The sequence below is a fragment of the Salmo trutta genome, chromosome 10, assembly GCF_901001165.1.
Source record: "Salmo trutta chromosome 10, fSalTru1.1, whole genome shotgun sequence".
NCBI lineage: Eukaryota > Metazoa > Chordata > Actinopteri > Salmoniformes > Salmonidae > Salmo > Salmo trutta.
Window position 1 is genome coordinate 18,042,215 of NC_042966.1, and position 18,113 is coordinate 18,060,327.

Genomic DNA, 18,113 nt, shown 5'->3' on the forward strand with positions numbered 1-18,113 from the left:
TCGGAGTAATTAACATGGAGTTATATAATCATAATTATATAACAAATATACTTTTTCAAAGTAAAGTTGAAAGATTTTCAAAGTTGAAAGATTTTGATGACTAAACAGAAAAGTTGTTAAATGAGAGGACAGCTCACTAACCATTTTATTCGCCCTAGCAGAGCTGGTTAGGCTGTTTTTATGTTATCCAAAGCATTGGTGACTGCAACTGTGCTGCTGGCAACAATTTACACTTTTTTGCCAATGTTTACTGACACCGGCCATATTCAACGGGTGTTGAGCATTCGTAAATTGCACACTCAGACGAGGGTGGTCTAAAATTGGAGTAGATAGCCAGAGCGAATATACCAGCAACGTCTATCAACAGTTGTCGCAGTGACATTCTATTGAAATGGTTACTTGCATGGTGGAGTATTTTGTTAAGACATGTAGCTAGCTAGCTAGGTAAAAAATGAACCATAATCCCAACTCATGAAGTTACTACCCTGCACAAATCTGCAGGTAGTTAACCAACCAGGTTCAATGTTAGCCAGCTATCATTAGGCTATAACTAGCAAAGCAAATGGCTCTGAGATAAGAATAATAAGATAATACATGTAATGTTAGCTAGCGAGACAGCCAGCTAATGCTAGCTAGCTAACAGTACACTTTAACTTGAAATGAAAATGACTTTCTGTCAAAATTAGAAATGTATAATTTCTGAAAATGGAGCTAGCTAGACTATCTTACCCATATAAATCATTCATGGATGGATGCGTCTCCTGTTGGATGCCATGGCTGCCCTTAGTTTGAAGATGTAATCAGGAGACAGGTGTCCTTATCTATCATACTATAATTCCACTGATTTCAAAACTCGGTCCTCCAGAAAGTGGAGAACAACACTTATGCAGTTCTACTACGCAATATATTTCAGAAAAAGCCACGTTAGACAGGATTACCTAGACATACTGACCAGCTCAAATAGACAGAAGCGTGCTATATGGCAGACCAATCTGAACTCATCTCTCTGCATGTCCAGCCCACTCATTATCTCAGCCAATCATGGCTAGCGGAAACGTTGCTGCCTTTTTCTATGGCTAAACCAACTAGGCTCATAATTTAACAATTGTATTTGTATTTACAGATGGCATACAAGTTTGTTATTAATTAAAGGCACATGAAAGTTCATATGTTCCAGAAGGCATTGATGTCAAAAAATGCATTTTGTTAAAAAAACAAGTTTATGTTCAAATGGCGCTCCTGTGAAGTAGTGACCCACGGCATACGCTTAGTTTCCTGAAACGAGTCACAATGTATGCACTTACTTAAGTCGCTCTGGATAAGAGCTGTACGTTTCAAGCTTTTGTCAGTAGCACTAGTGACAGCTCTTAAACCGGTAGTGCCAGCGGTAGCGCCAGTCTCCCCATCAGAGCTAATGGTTCCTCTTCAGTAGCAGTACTCACACTCTCACTGGCTGTCTATCTCTGTCTCCACAGGACATTAGTAACTTCAACACTTTAAGACCAGATAAGAGATAAGAGACCAATAGAAGCCCAGGGCTTTGCTGGGGGTCTGAAAAACTATTTCAGAGTCTTTATTTTTTTTTAAATTTTTATTTCACCTTTATTTAACCAGGTAGGCCAGTTGAGAACAAGTTCACATTTACAACTGCGACCTGGCCAAGATAAAGCAAAGCAGTGCGACACAAACAACAACACAGAGTTACACATAGAATAAACAAACATACAGTCAATAACACAATAAAAAAAGTCTATATACAGTGTGAGCAAATGGCGTGAGGAGGTAAGACAATAAATAGAAATTACAAAGAAATTTCAATTTAGCAAATTAACACAAGTGATAGATGTGCAGATGATGATATGCAAGTAGAAATACTGGTGTGCAAAAGAGCAAAAAAGTAAATAAAACAATATGGGGATAAGGTAGGTAGATTGGATGGGCTATTTACAGATGGGCTGTGTACAGCTGCTGTTTATTAACTTGGCTTTCGAAGACTTTAGAAAGGCAGGGTAGGATGGATATAGCTCTGTAACAGTTTGGGTCTAGAGAGTCACCCCCTTTGAAGAGGGGGATGACCGCGGCAGCTTTCCAATCTTTAGGGATCTCGGACGATACGAAAGAGAGGTTGAACAGACTGGTAATAGGGGTTGCAACAATGGAGGCAGATAATTTTAAAAAGAGAGGGTCGAGCCCAGCTGATTTGTACGAGTCCAGGTTTTGCAGCTCTTTCAGAACATCTGCTTTCTGGATTTGGGTGAAGGAGAAGCTGGGGAGGCTTGGGCAAGTAGCTGCGGGGTGTGCGGAGCTGTTGGCCGGGGTTGGGGTAGCCAGGAGGAATCAAGGGGACTGACTCTTATTAAATATGGATAGGGGGCAGTATTTTCACGGCCGGATGAAAAAACGTACCCGATTTAAACTGGTTACTACTCTTGCCCAGAAACGAGAATATCCATATTATTAGTAGATTTTGATAGAAAACACTATGAAGTTTCTAAAACTTATGGCAGGCAAAAACCTGAGAAAAAGTCAACCAGGAAGTGGAGGATCTGAGAATTGTAGTTATTCTTTCTAGTCCCTTTCGAAACTACAGTATCTGTGGTGTTACGTTGCACTTTCTAAGGATTCCATTGGCTGTCTAAAACTTTCAGAAAGTAGTTTGAGCCTTCTCCTGTCACTGGGCAGAGTATAGGAGCTCAGTTACTGAGTGGTCTGCCTGGCAACAAAGGGATTGGATATGCGCGGTCCTGCGAGCACGCTGTTTTTTCTTTTTCTCCTTGAATGAATACGCTATTGTCCTGTTGGAATATTATCGCAATTTTACGTTAAAAAAAACATAAAAATAGATTTAAACAGCGTTTGACATGCTTCTAAGTACGGTAATGGAACATTTTGACTTTTTGCGTCTCGAATTGCGCTCGCGCGTTACCCTTTGGATAGTGACCTGAACGCACAAACAAAACGGAGGTATTTGGACATAACTATGGATTATTTCTAACAAAAACAACATTTCTTCTGGAAGTAGCAGTCCTGGGAATGCATTCTGCCGAAGATCAGCAAAGGTAAGAGCATATTTCTAATACTAATTCTGAGTTTAGGTTGCCCCGAACTTGGCGGGTGATGGCGAGTTATGTACTCAGAATATTGAAAAATGTGCTTTCTCCGTAAAGCTATTTTAAAATCTGACACAGCGGTTGCATAAAGGAGTTTTGTATCTATAATTCTTAAAATTGTTAAATATTTTGTCAACATTTATGATGAGTATTTTTGTAAATTCACCGGATGTTTTTGGTGGGAATACATTTTCTGAACATCACGTGCCAATGTAAAATGCTGTTTTTGGATATAAATATGAACTTGATTGAACAAAACATGCATGTATTGTATAACATAATGTCCTAGGAGTGTCATCTGATGAAGATCATCAAAGGTTAGTGCTTCATTTAGGTGTGTTTTGGGTTTTTGTGACATATATACTTGCTTGGAAAATGGCTGTGTGGTTATTTTGGTCTATGTACTCTCCTAACATAATCTAATGTTTTGCTTTCGCTGTAAAGCTATTTTGAAATCAGACAATGTGGTTACATCAAGGAGAAGTGTATTTTTAAAATGGTGTAAAATAGTCGTATCTTTGAGAAATTGAAATTATTGGATTTTTGAGGTTTTGTATTTTGCGCCACGCTGTTCCATGGGATATTGGCTAGGCGTCCTCAACAGGTTTTAAGGGGACTGAAGAGCAACATCCACACAGCTGCCAAATTGAATTTTACTGTGTTATGTTTTATCTTAGATGTCACAACGTCTACTGAAGGTGGCTCCTTTCCCTGTTCAGGCGGCGCTCGGCGTCGCCGGCCTACTAGCTGCCACCGATCCCATTTTCATTTTCGTTTGGTGTTGTCTGTCTTGTGTTATCACCTGTTTTGAGTTGAGTTCGTTAGTGGGGTATTTAGCCTGGCTTTCTAGGTTTAGGTTTGTGCGGGATTGTTAAGTGTTTCCTGTCGTTGGGTTTCAGGAATTGTTTTTACTCGTGTATTTTGTTGAAAGGACGTTTATCCTGGGCTGTGTCCCGACTCTGTACTGGTGGATTTTGCCCAATTGGGTTTCCTTGTTCCCTGCCTAGTATTTGGCATTTTTGGACTCGGTAACAAATAAACGTTCTACTACGTACCTTTGGTCTCCTGCGCCTGACTTCACCCCTCCTTCACTTCTAGTGCATCGTGACATTAGATCCTTGCTCCAATATTTAACTTGACAGAGGATAACTTTGTTTTCCAGAATTATTCTTTAGAGGCTGATGATTGTGGGACAGACGTTCCGCTACCGGAATGCCTCACCAATATCCAATGGTAGAGCGTGGCGCGAAATACAAATACCTTAAAAATGCTATAACTTCAATTTCTCAAACATATGACTATTTTACACCATTTTAAAGACAAGTCTCTCATTACTCTAACCACATTGTCCGATTTCAAAAAGGCTTTACAGCGAAAGCGAAACATTAGATTATGTCAGGAGAGTACCCTGCCAAAAATTAATCACAGCCATTTTCAAAGCAAGCATATATGTCACAAAAACCAAAACCACAGCTAAATGCAGCACTAACCTTTGACGATCTTCATCAGATGACACTCCTAGGACATTATGATATACAATACATGCATGTTTTGTTCAATCAAGTTCATATTTATATCAAAAACCAGCTTTTTACATTAGCAAGTGATGTTCAGAACTAGCATACCCACCGCAAACTTCCGGTGAATTTACTAAATTACTCACGATAAACGTTCACAAAAAACATAACAATTATTTTAACATACAATTATTTCCTTTATGCAATCGCGGTGTCAGATTTTAAAATAGCTTTTCGGGGAAAGCACAGTTTGCAATATTCTGAGTAGATAGCTCGGCCATCACAGGCTAGCTAATTTGACACCCACCAAGTTTGGTGCTCACCAAACTCAGATTTACTATAAGAAAAATTGGATTACCTTTGCTGTTCTTTGTCAGAATGCACTCCCAGGACTTCTACTTCAACAACAAATGTTGTTTTGTTCGAAATAATCCATAGTTATATCCAAATAGCTTCGTTTTGTTCGTGCATTCATGTCAGTATCCGAAGGGTGACCCGCGGGCACATTTCGTGACAAAAAATGTCAAAATATTCCATTACTGTACTTCGAAGCATGTCAAATGCTGTTTAAAATAAATTTTTATGCTATTTGTCTCGTAAAATAGCGATAATATTCCAACCGGGCGACGTTATATTCATTCATAGACTGAAAGAAAAACAATGAGTCGTCTCGTGCACGCACACTCCATTGTTATCGTTCCCTGCCTGACCACTCACAAAAACTCCTGCTTTTTTTCACCCAGAGACTGCAGAGACGTCATTCCGCTTTCTGGCGCCTTCTGAGAGCCAATGGAAGCCTTAGAAAATGTCACGTTACAGCAGAGATGCTGTATTTTTGATAGAGATGCCCTAGAAGGAGAACAAATTGTCAAACAGGGCACTTCCTGTATGGAATCTTCTCAGGTTTTGGCCTGCCATATGAGTTCTGTTATACTCACAGACACCATTCAAACAGTTTTAAAAACTTTAGAGTGTTTTCTATCCAAATCCAATTATATGCATATTCTAGTTTCTGGGCAGGAGTAGTAACCAGATTAAATCGGCTACGTTTTTTATCCGGCCGTGAAAATACTGCCCCCTATCCCAAACAGGTTAATTATTTATTTTTTTATTTATCTCGCTGACAGACAAAACAGACTAACTGCCAAGTAAATCATGAGCACATATGTCATATGGCAATAAACGGAAGCATATGAACATATCAACTTTCCCACAGTAAATTTTATGAAATGCTGTGCAAATTTGTAGCATTTCAATTATATGGCATTTTAACTTGCAGGGATTGGCACTCTCATATGTCTTAATTACAGGCTACCACAACTCTCTGTTTCCTATTTCTATCATGTTAAATATTAGCAACTATCAGTATCGACCAACAGTAGGTCTAAAAAACACACATTCAACTACCAATTTACTGTTAGTTCCTTTCAGTTGGTATAGCCTACATTATCATTCCATTTAATTACATTGTTTAGTTTGCTTCCTCTGTAAATCCTGTCACAGCCGTGTGGTTGTTACTGAGGATCATTAGTAACTGTTGATAATATAAAAACATAAGACATGTAAGCTAATTAAAACATTATGGAGCAGAGCGCAGACCAAGCCTCAACAGTTTGAATGCATGGCGCAATACCTGGCCTTGTCATTTTACAGTTCCATTGTTATTGCAGGCAAAAGATGAGAGTACGGCCTACTATTGTACACTATTCTCCATATTATAATTCTATGTACACTATCTTCCAACATTACCATTTGTCGAAGAACTGAATGTGGCAATTTTCAGAATGAATCAAACCGCAGTTTTCTTCCTTTCGTACGTAAAGGCTATCCAAACCTTCATTTTATGATTCAGAAAACCTTTCCTAAACCTAAATAATCTATAAGATCTGAGTATTTTAAAATCTACCAATTGATGCTGAAACGGAGACGAATATGCATATATTTAGATCGCTTTCTTTCATTGATCCCTAATATTCTGAACCTGTTCTGTCGAGATATTCTACTGAGTGTCGACAAAATTCTAACTAAAAGGTACACCCTATTTAAAGGGATGGCTTAAGATAAATGTACTGAAAACCCTATTGAATGAAAAATCCACGGTTTTCAGTGGTTGAATGACATTTTATTCAGAACGCGCAAGGTAGCCACTCCTGCAGAGTGTGTTACGCAACTGAATAAGGTAAGTCTGAATACCAAATACTGAGAAGTGCGTCGGAAAAGGTGTAAATGTCCAAAGTTTGAATCAGCCCCTAAATTATTATTGTTTTGTCTGTTGGAGAGGATATGTGTCCATTTGGCTGAATAGTAGTCTGAATACACAAAACAACATGCAGCTCACACAGCCTGATCACTTGGCCTAGAGCCGGGACAGAGATGACTTAACCAGAAGAGAAGATAGACAGATGCACACAAACTCACACGAAAGACTGCCCAAACATAATATAGTCTGGATAACTGTCCTTATTCATAATGTCTGTACTTCTCCGGGCACTGAGCGTAGACCGTTCAGTCATTCTAGAAGGTTCTATGAATGAACCCTCTAATTCTCATTCCAGGGGTTCCGAGGGGTATTCTGTTACCTTGGCTACGGATGTGTGCAACAGCGAAAACAGAGGGAATCGTAGTTCCCCTCTTCATGGCCTTTTTAACACAAGTAGTCCAACGACAACAAATAAAACAACGTCGCACAGACTCACAAGATGGATGAGAGGTGTATCAGAATAAATTTGCAGCGAGGTACAAAGACAAACAGTGAATGTTTGTCTGTCGGCTTTAAATCAGCAGACTCATGCTCCAACAGTCTTAAATTGGTCAGGAAAAAAGCAGAAGAAATTGTTCTTCTCTTTTGGCAGAGGTTTAGGGACATTTAACACCATAAGTAGGGCCTCTTGGCAGTGGCCTCGTTCTAAAGTACTTACTGTGGCATTTAGAAGAGCTGGTATGGTGCTATCTGTGACTGTCGAGTGACTCGCAGGTCCAATGTAGTAAGAAGAGGAGTCCAATGCTAATAGCCCTTATAATCATTAAGTGAAATTAAAGTTTAAAGTTTCCTTTTTTTGTCAAAACCTTTCGAGAGACATATGACCACCCTGGCATACACTTAACATCTGCCACTGTGTATTCCCAAGAGCACAGAGCACAGACCCTCTAAACTCCTCTCCATCCTGACTAAGCTCTTTAATATGATTGGAGTTCATAAACTGGACATCATCTTGCTGTAATAAAGTCATAAAAGACCAGCAGACAGTGTATCTTTATTCCTGCGCTGTGCTCCAGTCCTGTAGGTCTGCACACGCACGTGCACACACACACACACACACAGGCTCAAGTGTAGGTATGTCCTGCGCTGCTTCCTGGCTCTGGGTCAGAGACACTGACGGACGCTGAGTGATTCTCCAGGTCTGTGTCGACTCACAGCCAGTCCACACGCACGCACACACACACACACACTCACACAGCCCCGTTCCAAAAAGGCCAGACCGACAAATCCTAAACAACTATTCCTCTATCTTAATGTGTCAGGGACGTCTGCTGAATGTGTCCCCCAATTATGAACTCACCATCTCCTGCCTGGTCGGTTCTGTTGGGATTCAGGATGGGTGTGAGGGAGGGCTTTACTGAACTGTACTTTCTGACTCTTCCTTCTCTATTTACCTTTCCATACCCAATGCCAGCGTTAAATTAAAAAAGGTCCTGGTTTTTCAATCCCGCCGGTCGCGGCAGAGCAGCCATCAGAGGTAATTTGCTGCGGCAGAAGAGTGCCAATTCCCCTGCCACTCTACAAAGCTGTCAGCGCGCAGCGTTGGGGTTTTAAAAAATATAGCAGAAATCGGGAGAATTTATAGGAGGAAAAACAGTCAAGGTCATTGTTTGTAGCTTACTGGTTTCTTGCTATATTTACCTCGTTATCATACAGCGTCGAGGGAGATTTATCGGCCAAAGTTCTAAGAAACTGATGGTGGCCATATTGTTCAATTAGCTGATAATCTTATCGCCGTTCAAACTGTACCTGAATAAATTATAGAGGCGTTATATAACTCCTGCTGGAGCAATTTGTGTCATTTTCATAGACAGAAAACACACTGTGAAATAAAGAATGTAAAATATAGAATGTGGAGAAGGATTTCAAGGTAAGGCACAATTACTCTACCCTTTCTAACTTTCTTCACCTCCATTTTCCTCTTTCTCTCTCACTTTCTATCTCGTTCTCTCACTCGCTCTCTCTTTTAATGTTTCATGTTTTTAATTTAAACTGTAACTGGCAGCATTTTAGCAACATGAAAACCTGTTCATATACACCCCCAGGAAGAATATGACAACTTTATTTTTGACAAGCGAGTACTTAGATGTGGTCATTTTCACGTTTTCATAAATTCATAGAATGTTTGGGAATGAGGCATTTGTGAAAATTCTATAGAAATATATAGTTGGAAAATGGCGTTTTGACAATTAATAGGCACAGCAGTAAATAAAACATAATAAAAATATCTGTCTTGTCCAGGACCGATGTCACGTCCTGGCCAGTATAAGGGTTAATTGTTATTGTAGTTTGGTCAGGACGTGGCAGAGGGTATTTGTTTTATGTGGTTCAGGGTGGTGTGTTAGTTAGGAGGGCGTTTGATTTATTATTTCAGGGTTTTGAGTTGTGGTCTATGTTTATGTATTTCTATGTGTAGTCTAGTGAGTGTGTTTCTATGTTGGGTTAATTGGGGTGGACTTCCAATTGAAGGCAGCTGTTTGGTGTTGCCTTTGATTGGAAGTCCTATATTAGTTGGGTGTGTTTGTCTGTGCATTTGTGGGAGATTGTTCTTGGATTGCTGTGTTGCCTTCAAGGCTGTTATTTTGTCGTTCATCGTTTTGTTATTTTTGTATACGTGTTTGTTTGGTTTTTCCCTTCTTTTCCCAAAAATAAAGAAGATGAGTAGACATGTCCGTGCTGCGTTATGGTCCTCCTTCACCGACGACAAGCGTGACAACCGACGTCTGCACAGACCTTTTGCAGACTTTTTGTTCACACAGGCTTGCAGTAGCACGACCTTTGATCATTTGAACACATTCGCCAAAAGCCACAAAATACATCTGAATGGATTTCTGCTTAATATGTAGAGTTGAAGTTGGAAGTTTACATACACTTAGGTTGGAGTCATTAAAACTCCTTTTTCAACCACTCCACAAATTTCTTGTTAACAAACTATAGTTTTGGCAAGTCGATTAGGACATCTACTTTGTACATGACACAAGTCATTTTTCTAACAATTGTTTACAGACAGATTATTTCACTTGTAATTTCACTGTATCACAATTCCAACGGGTCAGAAGTTTGCATACACTAAGTTGACTGTGCCTTTAAACAGCTTGGAGAATTCCAGAAAATGTCATGGCTTTAGAAGCTGCTGATAGGCTAATTGACATCATTTGAATCAATTGGAGGTGTACCTGTGGATGTATTTCAAGGCCTACCTTCAAACTCAGTGCCTCTTTGCTTGACATCATGGGAAAATCTAAAGAAATCAGCCAAGACGTCAGAAAAAAAATTGTAGACCTCCACAAGTCTGGTTCATCCCTGGGAGCAATTTCCAAATGCCTGAAGGTACCACATTCATCTGTACAAACAATAGTACGCAAGTATAAACACCATGGAACCACGCAGCCGTCATACCGCTCAGGAAGGAGACGCGTTCTGTCTCCTAGAGATGAACGTACTTTGGTGCGAAAAGTGCAAATCAATCCCAGAACAACAGCAAAGGACCTTGTGAAGATGCTGGAGGAATCAGGTACAAAAGTATCTATATCCACAGTAAAACGAGTCCTATATCGACATAACCTGAAAGGCCGCTCAGCAAGGAAGAAGCCACTGCTCCAAAACAGCAATTAAAAAAGCCAGACTACGGTTAGCAACTGCACATGGGGACAAAGATCATACTTTTTGGAGAAATGTCCTCTGGTCTGATGAAACAAAAATAGAACTGTTTGGCCATAATGACCATCATTATGTTTGGAGGAAAAAGGGGGAGGCTTGCAAGCCGAAGTACACCATCCCAACTGTGTAGCACGGGGGTGGCAGCATCATGTTGTGGGGGTGCTTTGCTGCAGGAGGGACTGGTGAACTTCACAAAATAGATGACATCTTGAGGCAGGAAAATTATGAGGATATATTGAAGCAACATCTCAAGACCTCAGTCTGGAAGTTAAAGCTTGGTCGCAAATGGGTCTTCCAAAATGGACAATTACCCCAAGCATGCTTCCAAAGTTGTGGCAAAATGGCTTAAGGACAACAAAGTCAAGGTATTGGAGTGGCCATCACAAAGCCCTGACCTCAATCCTATAGAAAATTTGTTGGCAGAACTGAAAAAGCATGTGCGAGCAAGGAGGCCTACGAACCTGACTCAGTTACATCATGGGCCAAAATACACCCAACTTATTGTGGGAAGCGTGTGGAAGGCAACTGAAATATTTGACCAAAGTTAAACAATTTAAAGGCAATGCTACCAAATACTAATTGAGTGTATTTAAACTTTAATTTCTTTATTTAAAGAAATTAAAGCTGAAATAAATCATTCTCTCCACTATTATTCTGACGTTTCACATTCTTAAAATAAAGTGGTGATCCTAACTGACCTAAGACAGGGAATTTTTACTAGTATTAAATGTCAGGAATTGTGAAAAACTGAGTTTAAATGTATTTGGCTAAGGTGTATGTAAACTTCCGACTTAAACTGTAAATACCATGGAAGTCTTCTTTAATTTGGGAACTTCACAGTCCTATTGATCAAACAACCATGAAAAGGTTCTCTCTCTGTCTATCTCTCAGTTGCCTATGCAAATCAATTACAACAAGACCAACAACTACTGCTAGCCAGAGCGAGATAAGCTAAAATCTAACGAGGGAATATAAGACAAACCCTCTTAACTTGTTAAGCTAATTGTGTCCCGATTCAGGAAACTAGGTGTATGTCACAAGTCACGATTTCACAGGAGAGCCTTTTGAATGAAAAAAATATATTTTTCATCAACATGAGTTTTTGGCAGAAATGCCTTCTCGAACATGTGAACTTTCATGTGCCTTAATATCAAACGTGTATGTCATCTGTAAATATGAATAAAATTGTTAAATAATGAGCCTAGTTGGTTTAGCCATAGAAAAAGTTAGGAACCTTCCCACTAGCCATGATTGGCTGAGAGGGCTGGACATGCCGAGAGAATGGATTGGTCAGTGTTGCATCTTGTATCTATAAAATGAGCTGCTCGTACTGCAGTGTTTTTTGAAAGATGTTAGCCATGGAGAACAGAAAATATTTTGCTAATGCTCTCAATAACATTGCTGCCCTGAATTATCAGGCGCTATCGACAAAGGTCAGTGGGATAAAGTTGTGATGGACTACTTTCTGGACGACGACCATGCCATTCAATGCTGACTCTCTCATTTCATAACATGTTTTGAAATCAGTGGAACACAACGGGCCAAACAAGCTGTGCAAACTAAACAGAAACAACACAGGAGGTCTACAAAAAATGGCTTGCAGTCTGTTGAAGCTTTCCATGTATACAGGTAAGAATCTAGCTACAGATTCAGATATTATCCGTTTCTAATTTTGTCAGAAAGTTGTTTTCATTGCAAGCGAAAGCTTGCTGTTAGCTAGCCAGCTGGAGTATGATGGCTGGCTTGCAAACTAACAATGAACCTAACGTGAAGCTTTCATCCATGTATACAGGTAAGAATCTAGATTCAGATATTATACATTTCTAATTTTGTCAGAAAGTTGTTTTCATTGCAAGCTAAAGCTTGCTGTTAGCTAGCCAGCTGGAGTTCGATGGCTGGCTTGCTAACTAACAATGACAATCGGTTTGTATTGCTAGTAACGTTACTCTATGGATTGGTATCATAGTTAATTTAGCTATCTTGCTTATGTTAACGTGACATGTCTAAACAAAAGATCCCAAGTTAAAGCTGTCTGCTAGCTAGCTAACATTAGCTGAGGTTAGGTGGCTGTCTTGCTAGCTAACATTAATTTGTGTATGAAGTGTGTGTAACGTTTGATGTTTTCTCAGAATGCCCTTTCGCATTGCTAGTTATAGCCTAAAGTTAGCTAGCTAACATGGAACTTATTGGTTAACTTTAGCTAGCTGTGACAATCGGTTTGTATTGCTAGTTAGAAGGCTGGCTAGATACAGTAGCTAACATTACCTATATGAACTGTGTGTAGTGATGTTATCTCAGAATGCCATTTCGCATCGTAATGCTAAAATATCTGGATTTGTCTTTCAGCATCAATTAGTAGAACTAGCCTGACTCTAATCCACCAGCCATACAGTCATCAAAAAGAGAGCTGGCCAAAGCAAGCAAAGGCAGCAACACAGTCATCAACTACATGCACCATTTCTTCAACTATAGAGTTGGGAAAACACATGTGGACCTGAATTAAGATAACTGCAGTGGCCAAAAAAATGACAAGTTTGTGCTCTGGTATTGTGCCTGGTGGACCATGCACAAGCTCCACCACAATCTGGCCCTTCACTTCCTGATCACAGGCCACACCATGTTTGCCCCTGACTTGTGCTTTGGCCTCATCAAGCAGTGCTTAAGAGTGAACACTTTGTCTGAGATTGCTGGCATTGTGAAGAACAGCACTGTGACAGGGGTCAACATCCCACAGCTGGTTAGACTGCAGGATGGCACGGTGCTGGTGGAAAGCTATGGCTGGCAACAACACCTGACTCCGTAATTCAGGCCACTGCCACAGATCAAGCAGTACCAGCACTTCAGGTAAAAAGTAATTTTCATTGTATGAGGTTATTCTTATCTAAACTTGGGAGGTGAATTGATGTTGTGCAGGGTTGTAATGTCTTCAGATTTTTTGTTATTCCCTGTTTTACAGCTTCGATGCTCTGAAGCCTGGTGTTCTCGCCAAGGAGCGTTCGGACTGTCGGGACCAGGTTTCAGCTGCTGCGCATTTGCTGACATCCTTCCTCCCATAGATGGTCTGCCTGTAAAAGCACAACCTGGACTGGACACAGCTAGACAAACTATCTTTTTGACAAGATCAGGGAGTTTTGTGACAAAGAGGCTATGGACACCACATGCCCTGCACCAAAGTCAACGGAAAGACGGAAACAGGCTCTCCGAATATAGATTCCCTTGTTCATGCGTGGTTTGGACAGACCAGTCATCAGCACTATCTGCGGTGCCTCTATTCACATAACTCTCTCCTGACACACACGCCATAAGTTGCTGCTATTTTTTTTTATCCTGCTGCTCAGCCACTTTACCTCTGATTGTATGTATATAACTACCTTGTCTATCACTGACATCGTTAGTGTTCTTGTACATACTGTACATTTTATTTATATTGACACTATCTATTTCTGATCTTGCTACTATGCGAGTAACCATTTGGCTGTACTGTTTACACCTTCCGTTGAGACCATCCTGTCAAGTGTCAGTTGTGCAGAGGTGAGAACAGAGTCAGGCGCAGGACACAGAACTGAGTAAAATAACGTACTTTACTCAGAAAACGAATCAGCCAATAAATCCACGCAGGGATAACAAACCCTAACACAAAACCAAGAAACAATCATGCACAAAACATAATGAGAACCAGAGAGTTAAATAGGGAAATAATAATAACGTAATGGGAACCAGGTGTGAACAATCAAGACATAACAAATGGAAAAAGAAACGTGGATCGGTGGCAGCTAGAAAGCCGGCGACGACGACGACCGCCGAACACCGCCCGAACAAGGAGAGGCACCAACTTCGGCGGCAGTCATGACACATCCACTTAGCAAGACTTAGCAAAATATTGATATGTGCGGTCGTAACGTGATTTTGTGACATACCACAACAATATCATGTGACCGTATCAAGTGTCCACCACTTAAATATATGGAGCGTACATCTGTTTATGTACTGTACATGTGCCCCTCACTCAGGTTTCAACTCAGGTTGCATGGCCTTAACTTATGTATGGAATACTAGGTGATAAGCACATGTGTAACAGTATATAAAGTATACTAATGTACTGGTGTGAATGCATTTGAGCAGTGATGTAAAGTACTTAAGAAAAAAGTACTTTAAAGTACTACTTAAGAAGTTGTTTATGGTATGTGTACATTACTTTACTATTTATATTTTTGGCAACTTTTACTTCACTAAATTCGTAAAGAAAATAATATACTTTTTACTCCATACATTTTCCTTGACACCCAAAAGTACTTCTTACATTTTGACAGGAAAATTGTCCAATTCAAACACTTATCAAGAGAACATCCCGGGTCATCCATACTGCCTCTGATCTGGCAGACTCACTAAACACAAATGCTTCGTTTGTAAATGATGTCGGAGTGTTGGAGTGTGCCCCTGGCTCTCCATTAATTAAACATAATACAATTGTGCCGTCTGGTCTGCTTAATATAAGGAAGTTGAAACGGTTTATATTTTTACTTTTACATTTGTTACGTTGTACCCCTGGTTATTTTTTTATTTTTTTTAACAATTGGAACTAAATTAAACTTTGACTCAAGTATGACAATTTAGTACTTTTTCCACCACTGGATGTGGCTGGGGGTTATAGCATTGATTTCACAGGACCCATCAATTTAGACAAGTGTGTCTGGGTAAGCATCATCTATTTCAAAAATATGTTTATCTTGACACTTTCTGTTTATCTGGAATTTTTCCTTATTGTAGGCTACTACCACTTTTAATCTTTAGCACATGACATGTGAATCCTTAGAGAGATGGGTGTGAACAATGCTGAATGGGTGTAGACAAAGGAGAGCTCTCAAGTAGGTACCAAAACATTCAAAGGCCCTTTTCTCAAAAGTGAGTTTACCAGTGTATCAACTTTCAAAGTAGAATTACTTTCCCATTGTTCCTCAAAAATGCTGTGTTTGATATACCATTTTGTAGCTCTAAGTTTCTACTCTTATGAAGCAAAATTAAATTTTGCTTCATAAGACCCAATCCAGGTGGTGAGTCACAATCGACTGTCAAAATTGCATTGAAGCGATGGGGAATAGTATCCTGCTCGACCTTCTGCAGCTTGCCTGCCAATGCATGCTTGTCCCATCCCACGTTTTGAAAACTGAATGGGAACTAGCCGGCCTGCCAGCCCCTTTGATCAATGCCAAATACATTTTATTGACAAATCGATATGTTAACTGTAGATAAGTCATTCAAGATCAGCATAGCTAGCAAAGTGATTCACATTTCTTGCTAGCTAACCAAATCACACCTGCATCTCAAGCTGTAGCCACTGCAAAAACAATATGAGGGGAAAAAGTTGGTCATTCACCCACTCCTCCAATTACATGACATCGTCCCAGCAGCTAATATTAAGTTCTGTGTTTTAAGCTAGCTACATAAATAGATACGCTAGCCCAGATGTGTCAAACTCAATCAGTGCATGGGGCATATTGATAAAACACAACAATAGTCTATTTGTTTTAACCAAAAAACTTGCATCTGCGACCCAAACTGGTCAATGTTTTATTAGAAAACATATGGCCCTTTATAATGTCCACTTATGTACAGTTGAAGTCGGAAGTTTACATACACCTTAGCCAAATACATTTAAACTGAGTTTTTCACCATTCCTGACGTTTAATACTAGTACAAATTCCCTGTCTTAGGTCAGTTAGGATCACCACTTTATTTTAAGAATGTGAAATCTCAGAATAATAGTAGTGAGAATGATTTATTTAAGCTTTTATTTCTTTCATCACATTCCCAGTGGGTCAGAAGTTTACAAACACTCAATTAGTATTTGGTAGCATTGCCGTTAAATTGTTTAACTTAGGCAAAAGGTTTTGGGTAGCCTTCCACAAGCTTCCCACAATAAGTTGAGTGATTTCTGGCCCATTCCTCCTGACAGAGCTGATGTAACTGAGTCAGGTTTGTAGGCCTCCTTGCTCGCACATGCTTTTTCAGTTCTGCCCACACATTTTCAATGGGATTGAGGTCAGGGCTTTGTGATGGCCACTCCAATACCTTGACTTTGTTGTCCTTAAGCCATTTTGCCACAACTTTGGAAGTATGCTTGGGGTCATTGTCCATTTGGAAGACCCATTTGCGACCAAGCTTTAACTTCCTGACTGATGTCTTGAGATGTTGCTTCAATATATCCACATAATTTTCCTGCCTCATGATGCCATCTATTTTTTGAAGTTCACCAGTCCCTCCTGCAGCAAAGCACCCCCACAAAATGATGCTGCCACCTCTGTGCTTCACAGTTGGGATGGTGTTCTTCGGCTTGCTAGCCTGCCCCTTTTTCCTCCAAACATAATGATGGTCATTATGGCCAAACAATTATATTTTTGTTTCATCAGACCAGAGGACATTTCTCCAAAAAGTACGATCTTTGTCCCCATGTGCAGTTGCAAACCGTAGTCTGGCTTTTTTATGGCGGTTTTGGAGCAGTGGCTTCTTCCTTGCTGAGCGGCCTTTCAGGTTATGTCGATATAGGACTTGTTTTACTGTTGATATAGATACCTTTGTACCTGATTCCTCCAGCATCTACACAAGGTCTTTTGCTGTTGTTCTGGGATTGATTTGCACTTTTCGCACCAAAGTACGTTCATCTCTAGGAGACAGAATGCGTCTCCTTCCTGAGCGGTATGACGGCTGCGTGGTCCCATGGTGTTTATACTTGCGTACTATTGTTTGTACAGATGAATGTGGTACCTTCAGGCGTTTGGAAATTACTCCCAAGGATGAGCCAGACTTGTGGAGGTCTACAATTGTTTTTCTGAGGTCATGGCTGATTTATTTGATGTCAAGCAAAGAGGCACTGAGTTTGAAGGTAGGCCTTGAAATACATCCACAGGTACACCTCCAAACAACTCAAATGATGTCATTTAGCCAATCAGAAGCTTCTAACGCCATGACATCATTTTCTGGAAATCTCCAAGCTGTTTAAAGGCACAGTCAACTTAGTGTATGTAACTTCTGACCCACTGGAATTGTGATACAGTGAATTATAAGTGAAATAATCTGTCTGTAAACATTTGTTGGAAAAATTACTTGTGTCATGCACAAAGTAGATGTTTGTAAACACGAAATTTGTAGAATGGTTGAAAAACAAGTTAACTTCGTTAGCATACTGGTTTTTGTCCGGAATTTCGGATGACTGACGTGCCCAAAGTAACCATCTCTGCAGCACCACCAATCAGGCATTCATGGTAGAGTGGCCAGATGGAAGCCACTCCTCAGTAAAAGGCACATAAAAGCTCGCTCGGAGTTTGCCAAAAGGCACCTAAAGGACTCTCATACCATGAGAAACAGGATTGCTATGGTCTGATGAAACCAAGATTGAACTCGTTGGCCTGAGTGCCAAGCGTCACGTCTGGAGGAAACCTGCTACCATCCCTACAGTGAAGCATTGTGGTGGCAGCATCATGCTGTGGGAATATTTTTCAGCTGCAGGGACTGGGAGACTTGTCAGGATTGAGGGAAAGCTAAACGTAGCAAAGTACAGAGAGATACTTA